This window comes from Thamnophis sirtalis, unplaced genomic scaffold, assembly GCF_051295495.1.
Source record: "Thamnophis sirtalis isolate CommonGarterSnake01/CBP01778 unplaced genomic scaffold, rThaSir2_p1.2 scaffold_18, whole genome shotgun sequence".
Classification (NCBI taxonomy): Eukaryota; Metazoa; Chordata; class Lepidosauria; order Squamata; family Natricidae; genus Thamnophis; species Thamnophis sirtalis.
Window position 1 is genome coordinate 1,171,558 of NW_028261398.1, and position 14,947 is coordinate 1,186,504.

The 14,947-nt window shown below is 47.8% G+C and overlaps 1 long non-coding RNA gene across 1 annotated transcript; it reads left to right on the forward strand.

The window, feature by feature from the left end:
* The first annotated feature begins 11,292 nt into the window (after positions 1 to 11,292).
* LOC148042317 (uncharacterized) lies at positions 11,293 to 12,374 on the forward strand. Its single transcript, XR_015695214.1, has 2 exons — positions 11,293 to 11,409; positions 12,175 to 12,374. It is a non-coding gene; the product is annotated as an uncharacterized LOC148042317 (long non-coding RNA).
* The last annotated feature ends 2,573 nt before the right edge of the window (positions 12,375 to 14,947 follow it).

Consider the following 14,947-nt stretch of genomic DNA (forward strand, 5'->3'; position numbering starts at 1 on the left):
GGCGGAGCTTAGCTATCTGTTGTTTTTGTAAATCATTCCATTTTTTCCCATAGGAGGACTTGCCAGGTGGTAGGCTGAGGAAAGCTTCCGAGTGATGTCGCACAAACCTAGCTGTGAAATATGGGTCCCAATCCAATGATGTGCTATTTGGCAGCCCAAACCTAGGAATAATTTCTTCCAGTAGGACGTTTACTACTTCATGACCTTTATTAGCCCTGCAAGCAAAAGCCTCAGGCCATCCTGTGAAGGGAGATTCTAGTCCCAAAAGAGACTTAAAACCTTCCTTTCTAGGGAATTCAGTCAAGTCTGTTTCTCAAATTGTCCCTGGGTAGTTGCCCTTAAGTTGGACTCATAGGGGTGGGTGCCTGGCTCCTTTTGGATTATTTCTGGCACAAATCAGACAAGCTGCTACAGCTCGGAGATAGCGGAATCGAGATCCTTGCCTACCACACAGCATGTCCTAAAGTTTACCAGGGCTTTTGACCCCCAATGTGTGCCAGCATGTATTTGTTACAAAGGAATCCTTAGAGGTGCATCTGGTAGAATAACTTTGCTCTCTACCCGCCACCCATCGTTCCCCTCCTTGCCTCCGATAAACTTGGCCCATGCCCTGTGCCCGGGTGTATAAGAGGCCGGGGAAGTGGGTATGGAAGGAGACATGGGAATTCGGGTAGCTCTTCCATCTGAGTGTCGTAGGGCAGCTTCCTTAGCAGCCCTATCTGCAGCCCGGTTCCCTTTCGCGTAAAGGGTGTCTTCCTTAGAATGCCCCTTGACATGTATGACTGCTACTTCTTTTGGCTGCCAGACTGCTTCCAATAATTCTAAAATTTGTGGACCATACTTAATAGTTGACCCCTTTGCATTTAACAATCCTCTTTCCTTCCATAAAGCTCCATGGGTGTGCAAGATTCCAAAGAAACGTTTGCTATCTGTGTAAATATTTACTGTTAGTCCTACAGCCAGCTGTAAGGCTCTAGTTAAAGCTACCAGCTCAGCCAGCTGAGCAGAAGTCTTTACTGGTAGTGATTCGGCTTCCATAACTTCCCACAGTGGGACCACTGCGTATCCCGCCTTTCTCAGACCTTCCATCATAAAGCTACCACCATCTGTAAACCATTCACAGTCAGCATTCGGGAGAGGCTGAGCACTAAGATTGGGTTTACTATCATATACAGACTCCACCAGCTGTACGCAATCCTGATGCAATTCAGTATCCACCTGGGGCAAGAGTGTAGCTGGATTGAGGGTATCGCACACCTCTCATTGAATGGCCGGGGAGTCAAGCAGGATAGTCCGATACTTGACTTGGCGGCCCCCAGTCATCCAAAAGGCCCCCTTCGCTTCCATAATCTCCTGAACCCCGTGTGGGACTTTGACTATTAGATGTTCTCCCGGTGTTAACTTTTGGGCTTCCTCAACCAGCAGGGCAGTTGCTGCCCTCAGACATCCAGGCCCTCCCAATGCCCCCCCCCACATCTATTTGCTTACTATAATATGCCCCAGGCCTTTGCCATGAGCCTAGTTTCCGGGTGAGAACTCCTGCAGCAATGCCTTCCCACTCACGTGCGAAGAGGGTGAAAGCTCTAGTGGGGTCCGGAAGCCCCAGTGCTCTCACAAGCTCACACTTTATTTGTGTGAATGCGTGTTGGCGTTCTCCAGTCCATTCAAATATTTTCCCATCCCCTTTGACAGCCTCATAAAGGGGCTTGACAATAAATCAAAAATTATGAATCCAAACTCTACCAAAACCAGCCATCCCCAAGAATCCCAATTGTTTTCTATTAACAGAGGGCTTTCATAGATTGCTACCCTCTTTAGGCTAAAGGTCTTTGCTGTCCTGTAGAGACGCCAACCCCTAAGTTTTCACCTCCTGCTGTGCAATTTGGGCTTTTGTTGTTTCAGGCACATTATATAGGCCTTTCCTGAAGCCCCCCCAAAAGGTATCTCATCCTCGGTAGTCCGAGGAACAATACACCTCTTAAGAACAGATCTTCTGGCTCCTCTATCTGTTAACGTCTCATGTTTAGATCCCCCAATTGGGACTTCCGCAGAGGTGGGTTGGGGGAGCCACAGCTCCCTGCCCCTGGCCTCTTCCCCCTTCTTTATCTGCTCACATGGCTATAGCCACCAATGTTCCCTGTAATTTTTTTTCAGTGTGTGCGGAAAAGTATAGTGTTTGAGCGGCACATTTTCATGTCTGAGCACCTGAATTTTTTTCACAGATGTTTCACAGAGCAATTGATTTATAGGATCCGAATTGGAATGGAGAAAAATGGTGTGTCTGTGTGTGTGTGTGTGTGTGTGTGTGTGTGTTTGAGTGAGTGAGCGAGGGTTCCGGTAAGGGAACTGTGCCTATTTAGAAAAAAAGGTAAAATATTGCAAACATGATATATATTTCTAGAGAGACCGGGGGGGGGGGAGGAGAGAGAGAGGGAGGGAGGAGGAGAGAGAGAGAGAGAGAGAGTATCCCTCCTTCCTTCAGCCCAACACACTCTCGCTGGCATCCCAACCAGACGAGAGGGACTGCAGAGGGTCTCCCTGAGTTTAGGGCAGCGAGTCAGGGCTGGGCCAGCTTGGGCACCGCAGAAAAGCAGCGGCAGCCAAAAGGGGAAGGGCAGGAACAGCCTGAAGCCACCCCCACACCAGCTAGAGGGGGTGCTGTGACAGCCGCCCGGGACGAGGGGACGGCGGTGGCCAGGAAGGGCAAGGGCTGCCCACCCTCCCCACCCAAGCGGGCTTCTTGCACAGCTCTAGCCGGCAGCTCGCAGGGGGATCCGCGGTCCAGAGCGCTGCCGCTTCCAGCGGGATATATTCTACCAGGCCCTCGGCGGCGTCTTTAGGCGGGGATCTCGCCTGCCCGCCAGCAGCTCCTCCAGCGTCCCGTCTGGAAGCAGCAGCACAACGGTCGCCGTTACCAGGGGTGAAGGGGTGGCGGTGGCGAGAACAGGGGAGCGCCACTCCTTCCCCTTCTCCAACATTGGCTGTTGCGCTTCCGCTTCCATTAGCAATGTGGTTGTTAAGTGAATTGCTGCAGTTTTTAAATTAGTAATGCAGTTGTTAAGTGAATCACTGCCATTTTTAAATTAGTAACACGGTTGTTAAGTGAATCACTGCAGTTTTTACATTAGTAACACGGTTGTTAAGTGTATCGCTGCAGTTTTTTAATTATTAACACGGTTGTTAAGTGAATTACTGCAGTTTTTAAATTAGGATCACGGTTGTTAAATGAATGGCTGCAGTTTTTAAATTAGTAACACGGTTGTTAAGTGAATCACTAGTTCTTAAATTAGTAACATGGTTGTTAACTGAATTGCTGCAGTTTTTAAATTAGTAATGCTGTTGTTAAGTGAATCATTGAAGTTTTTAAATTAGTAACACGGTTGTTAAGTGAATCACTAGTTCTTAAATTACTAACACGGTCGTTAAATGAATTGCTGCAGTTTTTAAATTAGTAATGCGGTTGTTAAGTGAATCACTGCACTTTTTAAAGTAGAAACACGGTTGTTAAGTTAATCATTACAGTTTTTAAATTAGTAACATGGTTGTTAAGTGAATCATTGTACTTTTTAAATTAGTAACACAGTTGTTAAGTGAATCACTAATTTATAAATTAGTAACACGGTTGTTAAGTGAATCACTAGTTTTTAAATTAGTAACAGGGTTGTTAAGTGAATCACTGCACTTTTTAAAGTAGAAACACGATTGTTAAGTGAATCATTGCAGTTTTTAAATTAGTAACATGGTTATTAAGTGAATCATTGCAGTTTTTAAATTAGTAACACAGTTGTTAAGTGAATCACTAATTTATAAATTAGTAACACGGTTGTTAAGTGAATCACTAGTTTTTAAATTAGGAACAGGGTTGTTAAGTGAATCACTGCATTTTTTAAATTAATAATGCAATTGTTAAGTGAATCACTAATTTATAAATTAGTAACATGGTTGTTAAGTGAATCACTAGTTTTTAAATTAGTAACAGGGTTGTTAAGTGAATCATTGCAGTTTTTAAATTAGTAACACGCATGTTAAGTGAATCACTAATTTATAAATTAGTAACAGGGTTGTTAAGTGAATCACTAGTTTTTAAATTAGTAACACAGTTGTTAAGTGAATCACTGCAATTTTTAAATTAGTAATGCAGTTGTTAAGTGAATCACAAGTTTTTAAATTGGTAACAGGGTTGTTAAGTGAATCACTAGTTTTTAAATTAGTAACACGGTTGTTAAATGAATCAGAGTTGGAAGAGACCTTAGAGGTCATGTAGTCCAACCCCTCCCCTCCCCAAGCCGGAGAGCCTACAGTGTAGGCGGGGCCAGGGCTGCAGGCGGCGGCGAACAGGAAGGGAAGCGAATGCCAGCCAGCATTCCCGCCTTCTTCCTCCGAGAGCCGCTTCTTTGCCAGCCTCTCAGCTGATCGGTGCCAGGCAGCCCCCGTGACACGCGGACCCTTTGCTGCCGCGCGGGGCGAGCGCTGCCGGGGGGAGATCCGGGGGCGAGGAGGGAAAAGGCGTCCCGAGCGGAAGTTTCCCTTCTCCTCCCCCTCCCTCCCGCTGACTTCTCCCCAGCAGCCTCGTCTCCAGCCGCAGCAATCCTGGCGGCTCCCAGGGAGACTGAAAGGGGCGCAGCGCTCTCCCAACCACCGAGGAAGGCAGAGGATCCGGCCCTGGGCTGTTGGGAGAAGCGCCCTAACCCTCCCTTCCCTTTGGCAGCCGCCTGGCAGAACGGGGAGATTTCTGACATTCTGTAGCTGGAACCAGCCAAGCGCCCTGCGCACATCGGCCGCCCGGGAGCCCCGAGGCTCACCACCACCGTCTCCGGAAGCACCAACGGCCTCCCGGAGAAGCCGGACGTGGCTCCAGGGAAGTCCCCGGAGGCTGCAGAGGGCAAGAAACGCCCCCAAAGGGCCACCTGCAAGTTCGGACATGATCTGTCTCTGACTTCCAGGGGGCATCTAGGAGGGCGGGGAGGCCGTTTCTGCCCCCCCCCCCCGCCAGGCTTCAGGAAAGTCTTTGGGGAGATGAAGTCCATGCGTTTTCTCTCTCTCTGTATATGTCTGTGTGTGTGTGTGTTTGTGTGTGTGTGTGTGTGTGTGTGTGTGTCGCATGCGCAGTTGGGTAGGAAATGGAGTGGACACGTGGGGGACCAATGGGAATTCTCCCTTCTGCAGCGTCATCGGTCTCCGGGCAGAGTTTTCCTTGATTTCACCAATCAGAAATCAGAGTTCAGAAAGGGGGGAAGGGGGATATTTCCAGTCACATTTGAAGACATTAAAAAACACTGCGCTGCACTTTGAAACTTGTGCGCGGTGTTTCTTTGTTACCTGCGCGGCCGCTCACACGCGCAGCTTAGAGGGAGCGCTGCCCACATCAAGCGTGTCCCGTGAATGGCAGCTGCCACCTGGCCTCTAATTGAAATGGGCCCAATTGGCTGTGGAAGGGACAGGAGACCACAAAGAGATCTCCACTCTGCCTGGAAGAAGCAAAGGCGAACCGCTTCCACATTGGGGCTTCATAAATCAGAAATACATTTTCTAAGGTGGGAAACGTGGCCCCACGTGGCTCTGTCTAAAACTGCCCCCTTGGCTGGGGACCCATCAGCAAAGCCCTTTAAAATATCCCAATAACGTTCTGGTTGGTCAGGTGACCGACCCTCTTTATGTCCGTCCGTAGCTATGACCTTGATGGCAAGCTCCATTACGATGTTTATGTATATACTTGAACACTTGAATAATAATTCTTCTTTAACATGCAATGAAGAAATAAAGTGCAGAGGTATAATGTTCCCTGGCCATAATTTCTTGGAAAGCGTAAAGGAGAAATCTGAAAAAGGGGCAAAGCTAAAAGAGGATAGAAAAAAATATTTTCTTTGTGACTTTGTTGACTATGGAAAACTCAAGACCAAAACCAAGAAATTCAATCATTAAATGATACCTAAAGGAGAGTTTTCTGAAATAAAGGCCTCGGAGTCATTAGATCTGCAAATCAGAGTCTCCCCCCCCCCCTCATTTGCACCCAGAAACAACCTGGAGACGAACACAGTGTGCCTAGAATTGGGCTTACACGACTAAAATGGCTCCTGTTCACCAACCCACACAGACACACACACACACACAGACGGGTGCATTTCTCGCCCACTGGAGCAATCTTCAAGGGCAGCCCCAAGGAAAGGGAAGGGCAGTCCTCCAGCTTCAACCTGACAGGCTACGGAAACTATTTGGCAGAGATTGTCAGTGGGGTCTCTTGAAAAAAACCACCACAGAATTTTGCATTAAAATAAGCACAGGTTGACAAAAAATAGTAAAGAAGGGAAGGAAGAAAGGAAAGAATTAAAAAAAGCACAACATTGATTAGAAGGGTTTTTTAGTGCTGCCATAACAGTGAACAGTTGTTTCGTAAAGGGTCGTAAGTGGAGGACTCTGAAAGGTTCTGCTTCTGCGTCCTCATGGTTTCACTCCTGGAGCAGAACCTCAATCAGAAGAAATTCTAGGAGTTTAAAACGTTCTGCCGCCTCCTGGAGTTTGGCAGCAGCTCAACAGGTAGCGGCACCTGGGTGGAACTGGAGTGGAAGGTTGCTGGTAGCTCAGCCTGGTAGCCGGTGCCCCTTGCGGAGTTGTGGCTCAGGTCCCAATATTCCAGCTTGTTGTGTTCTTCTAAAGGAGTGTTTCTCAAGCTTGGCCACGAAGACGGGAGGACTTCAATTCCCAGAATTCCCCCACCCGTTTGAAGGCCTGCTGACTGGGGAATTCTGGGAGTTGGTCAGTCCATCTTCAAGTAGCCCAGCTTGAGGGACAATGGCCTAAAGTGACTCGGACTCTCTGATTCTGTGAGATGAGAAAGAATCCACACTCAGTGGCCCCCAACCGTTGGGCTCCCAGCACCTACTTAGCCAAGTCAGGGAAAGACATAGCCACACATACAAGAGACACAACTAAATAGCTTTTCCTTTAACCTTCTTCATTTAGCTGTCTTTACATTATCCTTTTAAAAAACTTTTTATTCCGTGGTAATCCACCTATCATCAATGAGATGGATGCCATTAAAATGTAATTAATGCATGAATAAAACAGGTTTGAGGTAAGATGGGGGGGTTGAGCTTTTTCTAGTGATTACTGGCCATGGATTAATTAATGCAGTAATTATGACTGGTCATAAATTAATGTAGAAACTACGATTGGCCTGGTCCTTAATTAATCTATGAAGAAACTACAATTGGTCATTAATTAATAAAAATGACATATTCATTGACCAAGAAAATTCAGGTGTCATTAATTAATGAAGCAATTATGGCTTATTAATGAGTGGTCACTAATTAATGAAGAACCTCTGTGTGCTCATTGAAAAATTACTAGCACTTCACGTGATCTGGATTCTATCGCTCCACTAATGCAGCCTAGAACTGCATCGGATTCTTTGGCTGCTGCCACACCTTTAAGTGATTGCCTACTAGTAATTAATTCCAAGTAGTTGTTATTTAATTAGGATAGGTCTCTCCTCATTTTCCTTCAGTGGCGCAGAAGAGGATAGGGACCAAGGGTGGATAGATCCCTAAGGGCAACAACTCCACCCTCCAGGCGGACCCCCGCCAGCTGGCCTGCATGGAGCCCGGACTGGAGCATTTCCTGGGCGAGGTGAGCAAGCGGCAGGGCACCCTGGGGGCCAAGGCAGGAAACTCTTTCTTGTAAGAGTTTTTATTTTTTAGTCTCATACACGCATTTACAAGTCTACATTCTCATAGTTATTATTCTTATTACATTTTAACACTTTCAAGCATTCATTTTTCCATACAAAAAATTAAAATATAGGATCAGGATTGTTTTGCTTATCATCCCATACACCTATTTGGTTTTGCTGCCACCCTAATTTTCTTTCCTTTCCTTCCTCCTTCTCTACTTTCTCCTTTCCTCCTCTCCTCTTCCTTCCCTTTCCTCTCCCCTACTCCTAGCTACCTCTTCCCCTTCATATCCTCTCTCTTCTTATCTCTCCCCATCTGCCTCTCCTTTCCTCTTCTTTCCCTTTCCTTCTTCCCTTTCCTCTCCCCTGTTCCTCTCTACCTCTTCCCCTTCATATCCTCTCTCCTCCTCTTCCTAACCCTCCCCATCTCCCTCTCCTCTCCTTTCTTCTTTCCCTTTACTCTCCCCTACTCCTCTCTACCTCTTCCCCTTCATATCCTCTCTCCTCTTCTTATCCCTCCCAATCTCCCTCTCCTTTCCTCTTTCCCTTCTTCCCTTTGCTCTCCCCTACTCCTCTCTACCTCTTCCCCTTCAAATCCTCTCTCCTCCTCTTCTTATCCCTCCCCATCTGCCTCTCCTTTCCTCTTCTTTCCCTTTCCTTCTTCCCTTTCCTCTCCCCTGTTCCTCTCTACCTCTTCATATCCTCTCTCCTCTTCTCTATCCCTCCCCATCTCCCTCTCCTTTCCTCTTTCCCTTCTTCCCTTTGCTCTCCCCTACTCCTCTCTACCTCTTCCCCTTCATATCCTCTCTCCTCCTCTTCTTATCCCTCCCCATCTGCCTCTCCTTTCCTCTTTCTTCTTTCCCTCCCCTTCCCTCTCTTCTCTTCTCTTCCTGGGATTCTAATGGGCTATATGAAGATGTAAACGAGGGGGAATTAAATAATATGTCCTTCCCTCACCCCTCCTGCTCCATATGGGGGCTACCCTCTTGACCACAGGCCATTCATGTAACGCCACAAGGGCCGTTGAAGAGAACCATCAACCTTCGCCATTCCTACCCACCAGATCCAGAAGAGACAAACAAACAGCACAAAACCATACAACCAGGCCAGGGACACTACTGGTTTAGCAACCGGTTTGCTGAGCGCTCAGGTGTGCAATTTAGAGAATACTTTCCTTCCGGATGAATGCTTGGTAAGGAAAGTAGCTGAGGGACGGCAATCCACTCTGCCACTTGGCGACTCAGCTGAGAAGATAAAGGTAGAGGAAGTGCAGGGGTGGGCAGGCCCCCTTGCTAGAGCTACCAGTTCGCCCAAACCAGTCCGAACCGGTAGGATCCTACTCCTGCAGTGGTGGGATTCAAATAATTTAATAACTGGTTCTCTGCCCTAATGACCCTCTGGGTAGGTGGGGCTTGCTGGTCATGTGACTGGGTGGGCTTGGCCAACTCAAGGTCACTCATGTCAATGGGCACTTCGCCTTAGCTGTTACAACGGAATAAGGGTGAGCCGGAGAGGCAGTTTCTGTAAGCAGGACAGTAAAGATCAGGCTAGAAACAACAGCAGAATGTTTCCTTCCTGCCTTCCTTACAGATTAGCCCTGTAAAGTGGGAAAAAACAAAAGGAGATTTTTCCCAACAACCGGGTCTCCAAACTGCTTAGAAGGTTAACAACCGGTTCTCCCGAACAGATGCGAACTGGCTGAATCCCACCACTGCACCCCTGTACACAACAGAATAGAAAACGCCAACCTGGTACCAAGCGGAAGATGGAACGTGGGGACATTCCCTCTGCAGCCCTTCCCCACCCCAAACTCTGTCCTCCCACCCCAGTTGCTCAGGCAGGGACAGCCCCCATCCAGGAAGTCCAGAGCAGTTCATCACCCTCCACAAAGGACATGAAAGTGTGGGATGTCGTAGAAGACACAACAGATTCTAGGAAATACCATCGGGCCACTCAGTATTTAGTAGATTGGAAATATCTCCCAATAATAAGTTACTGTGCTTTTCCTAACCACAAAATGTGTTCAGTAAACAGGACAAGATAACCTTTGTTATTCCAAGCTCTTTATAGGCGCCTACGTACAAGATAGATAGGAAGCCATCTGCTCAGACAAAAGGCACCAGAGAAACCAAATAAGAGATCGATGCCTCTCAAGAAATTCTCAGGTTGACCCTTTGGAGTATGGGATGACGAAAGAAACGACATAAATGAATGAGCAGGAGGGGGAGAATTTCTTAGGAGTAGAGGGTATAAAATGCATTGTTTGAATGCTATTCTTTGCTCTCCTTGTACTCCATCCACTTGGAGGCCGCCTTTGCAAACGCTTTTTATTTTTCTATAAATAAACCTTTTTGAATTGTGAACCGGGCTTGTCTCTGTGTTTGAGGATTTCATAATTGGGTTTTTACATCACAGGTTGGGATCCCCTCCTGTGCTGAGATGGCCCTCCTGATCACCAACTTACTAAAGACTAAGGGGGTGGATAAGTCAAAACCTATCCAACCATTAAAATGGACCATGGGATGCCAAACCCCCTTCAACCACCTTCATCTCTTTATCTCACCACTGGAGAAAGCAAAACCGAAGCGCCTGGGAGTTGAGAGTTATCGCTGAGGCCCCCCATGGACGTCCCAGCCGAGGAGACCAAAAAGGCCCCCCAGCTCCGGACAAAGTCTGGCTACGACCAAACAGGGGCCGGAGAAGGCGGGGATGGAACAGAGGGCACAAATAAACTCTGTACATGCTCAGGGGCTGCAGTGGCCTCTTTTCCAGAAAGGACAGTTGGGGATCCTGGGAAAGGTTGTCCCACGCCAAGCATGTCCCGTGAATGGCAGCTGCCAGCTGGCCTCTAATTGAAATGGGCCCAATTGGCTGTGGAAGGGACAGGAGACCACAAAGAGATCTCCACTCTGCCTGGAAGAAGCAAAGGCGAACCGCTTCCACATTGGGGCTTCATAAATCAGAAATACACTTCCTAAGGTGGGAAACGTGGCCCCACGTGGCTCTGTCTAAAACTGCCCCCTTGGCTGGGGAACACATCAGCAAAGCCCTTTAAAATATCCCAATAACGTTCTGGTTGGTCAGGTGACCGACCCTCTTTATGACCGTCCCTAGTTATGACCTTGATGGCAAGCTCCGTTGCAGTATTTATTTGTATGTACTTGAATAATAATTCTTCTTTAACATGCAATGAACAAATAAAGTGCAAATGTATAAAGTGCAATATGAAACAAATTCCATGATCTTGAAACTCTCCCTTTGTTGACGCAGCCTAGAACTGGATTGCCGTTTTTGGAAGAGGCAGCACCCTGCTGGCTGAGACTTGGATCCCTCTCACAGTTACTGCTGTTGAGCCAGGGACCAGCTCCTTTATCCCAGTGGTTCCCAAACTTGGCAACTTTAAGACTTGTGGACTTCAACTCCCAGAATTCTCCAGCCAGCAGAGCTAGGAGTTGAAGTCCACAAGTCTTAAAGTTGCCAAGTTTGGGAACCTCTGCTTTATACCTATTCATTTGGTATGGGGACTTTCAGACCAAGTTCCAGGAAATTGCAGATCAACCGGACCAGTGGTGGGTTGCTAACCGGTTTACTACCGATTTGCTTGTCCTTGCGCTGCGCAATGCGAAGATCCTCTCCGTTTCTCAGGATCCATAGATTTAGACCGATCCCAAGTACCTCCACCACACAAAGCCTCCCTCATCTCAGCCAGATTTGCCGAACTCAAGATAGGGGCTACGAAGGTCCGCATCTCCTTCATGGTAGAAGGAAGGGGGGCACCGTTTTGAAATAAATAAATAATTGCTGCGGCCAAACTCCCCCTTTTCCTTTTGCCCTCCTACCTCCCTTCTGGCCCTTCCTGTCTACTAAAGCTCAAACATCGCCTTAGTTTTCTTCCCAGCAGCTGGAGGAAGGGGGCTGCTGGTCCAATTCTGGCCAGCCTCCCGGGGGAGACCACCAGTACCTCCTGGGCCCATCGCCCACTTTGGATCCACCTGGTGGACATCTCAGATGACCGTCCCTCCTGCCGCTTCACTTCAGATCCCCCCTGGTCTTCCTTGGAGGCCTTCAAGAGGAGCCTTTGGGGCAAGGATGCTTCTCTTGGCTGCCCAATGAACTCAATTACCCATGTGGCTAGTGGGAAGGGTTTGAAGGGTAGCTCTCCCGTGTCCCTTCTCTGCAGCCACCCAGGCCTTCCTCCCCTGCGTCCCAACTGCCCCACAAGCTGCTTTTGCTGCTGCCTCGTCTGGACCCCCTCAAAAAACCCACGTTTGTTTGTTTAGTTAACATTCAGGGGCCCAAAGTAACCCACATAGCATTCCCTGCTCTTTTCTCCTCCACGTGCCTGTGGGGTAGGCTAAGTGTCAGGCCTGCAGTCATATTCCTTTTAGGATCTTTGGCCTGCCACTCCCTCTCTTATTTTACTATGCTGTTTCATTAGTGGGGAATTGGGAGGGGGAATAGTAAGGAGTAGGACGTTGTTGTCAAAATAAAACATTCCTTTCTAGAAGCCCAAGGCCATCCTTTGTCTCTGCACCTGATCGGAAGTGGATGGGTGGAACTGCCAGCGTGGCGGAAGAAGATTGGACCATGGGATGGACTTGTGGGTGTGTGGGGGGTGGACTAGATCATCAACTTTCAACTGGGTGGGAAACCCCAGAAACTTTCAGATTCGGGTGTCTCTTCATAAATTGGAAGTTTGAGGAAAGTTCTGCCTTGGACTCTGGTTTAGTTCTGGATGATATTTGGAACACTGACACTAAAAGGGCTTTCACAGCTGAGGTTGGGTAAATTTGAAGCCATGCTGGAGTCTTGCAGGAGGGGCTGCCCTGTTCTCTTCCCCCAGAGCTTGTCGGGGGGTCTGTTGCCCTGGTTTTCCTCCCCCTTCCTCACAGTCTCACCCCCTCTTCCCCTGGTTTCCAGTCCAATCTTGATTTGGGCTCCCCCGATGGGGATGGGGATGGGCTACCCTATGGCTATCGTAGGGCAGCCTACCCCATCTCCATTTCCATGGGGGAACCCAGCACCTTGCGAGGCTCTGTGAATGCAGCCGTGCAACAAAGACAGGGCTGTTCCTCCTGGTTGTGCTTCTTGTTGAACTGTGAGATGGGTAGTGCTTAAACTTAATAAAATAAATAGGCTGGATTCCTTCACAGGGCTAACAGGGGAGACTGAGGCTGGAATGAAAGATGGAGATGGCTTAGTAGCAAAAAAACAAAAAACTGCCCATCCTCAATCAATAGTGGTACCAAATGCACAGGTACATTACAGGTGATACCTTTCTCAATAGCAGTAACTGTGAATCGGGGATCTTGGAGTCCTAGCAGGCAACCATTTAAATAGGAGCCAGCCGTGGGCAGCAGCTGCCAAAAAAGCCAACACAGTTCTAGGCTGCATCAACAGAGGGAGAGAATCAAGGCCACATGAAGTGTTAATACCACTTTATAAGGCCTTGGGAAGGCCACACTTGGAATATTTGCATCCAGTTTTTGTCTCCACGATGTAGAAAAGATGTGGAGACTCTGGAAAGAGTGCAGAGAAGAGCAACAAAAATGGGGACTGAAGACTAAAACATATGAAGAACGGTTGCAGGAACTGGATATGTCTAGTTTAATGAAAAGAAGGACTAGGGGAGACATGATAGCAGTCTTCCAATATCTCAGGGGTTGCCACAAAGAAGAGGGAGTCAAACTATTCTCAAAAGCACCTGGGAGTAGAACAAGAAGCAATGGGTGGAAACTAATCAAGGAGAGGAGCAACCTAGAACTGAGGAGGAATTTCCTGACAGAAGAATTAATCAGTGGAACAGAAGTTGCCTGCAGAAGTTGTGAATGCCCCAACACTGGAAGTCTTTCAGAAGATGCTGGATAGCCATTGGTCTGAAACTGTATAGGGCTTCCTGCCCAGGCAGGGGGTTGGACTAGAAGACCTCCAAGGTCCCTTCCAACTCTGCTCTTGTATGTATGTTCTTTGGGCTATTCTATGCTTCACATTTATGCAATGTCTTCCGCTTGGTTGGTTCGTTGTGTCTTGTGCTGACAATCCCTCAGTTCCTAAACTACTTGATAAGCTGGTGGTCAATCAACACTTCTGTTAAATAACCAGGGCCTGTTTCCCAGGCTTCAATCCTCTTTTGGAGCACAGGAGGGGCAAAGGAGATTTCTACTTTCAGACTTGTATGATTCTGCAAAAGTATTTTATTTATTTATTTAGAGTTACGTGGGCACTCAGAAAAGCTCAGTGCCAGAGGTGGTCAGGCAACCTGGAAGATCATTGAAGACTGTCGAACCAATTCATTAATAGTAATTCCCAACATACAAAGCTGGGATCTTTTATAGTAATATACGTCTCTGAGAAACATCAAAACCTCACTGACTAATTAATTTGTTCAGTAACTATTTGAAGTTATGCTGGTGCTCTAACAATAACTTTACAATCAATACATCTATGATTTCACAGCATTTTTCACTTACATGATTAACATTACAGTCGGTATGCATTATCCTGTGCCCCACTTTGGCTTTTCTTTCCCTTCCCCTAGGTAGGAGAGGAGAGGAAGGGGTTACAAGAGAGTAAGCAAACTCACCATGCAGAATAACAGTTGAAAGGCCGACAGCGACACCAACATCTCCAAACCCATTATACAAACAGCCCAGTGTGTTCCAAATTGTGTTGGCTCCCGTTTAATCCCTTCCTCTCCAATCTCTTCTTCTTCTTCTCAAACAAGTGGGTGTTGATAGGTTACAATGGACATTCAGCTGCTGGAGCCCTCAACATTTGGAAGATGGGCAAAAGAGCGTCATGTCCTTGGGGATTCAGCATCATGAAGCCATGCAGGATCTTCTTTTGGCAGAAATTGTTCAAGGGAGACAGGATTTCTTTTTCCTGTCCTGCATGGCCGTATTACTTGGGGATTCAGGAAAAGTTGTCTCGTCTAAGCAGAAACGATGGAGGGAGCTCACCTGGGGTGACGGAACAAAACACAAAGGAGCCTGGCAAAAGGAAGGGAAGGCGATGGGAAGCTCATCCAGAGGCACATTAATGAGTGGAGCCTCCCTGGACAGAGGCAGTCTACATACACAAACCTGCTCAGGAGCCTTGGAAGGAGCCCCTCCCCCCTCCTGGATCCCTTGGGGCCCCCCGGGGTCTTCCGAAGGACCCTCCTCCTCCTCCTCCTCCTCCTCCTCTCGGGTGGCGCTTCCTTCCTTGCTTCCTCCGTCCTCCTGCAGGGGGGAGAGAGAGGCCGAAGCCTCCGCCTCCCGCGGAGGTCCTTCCTCGTAG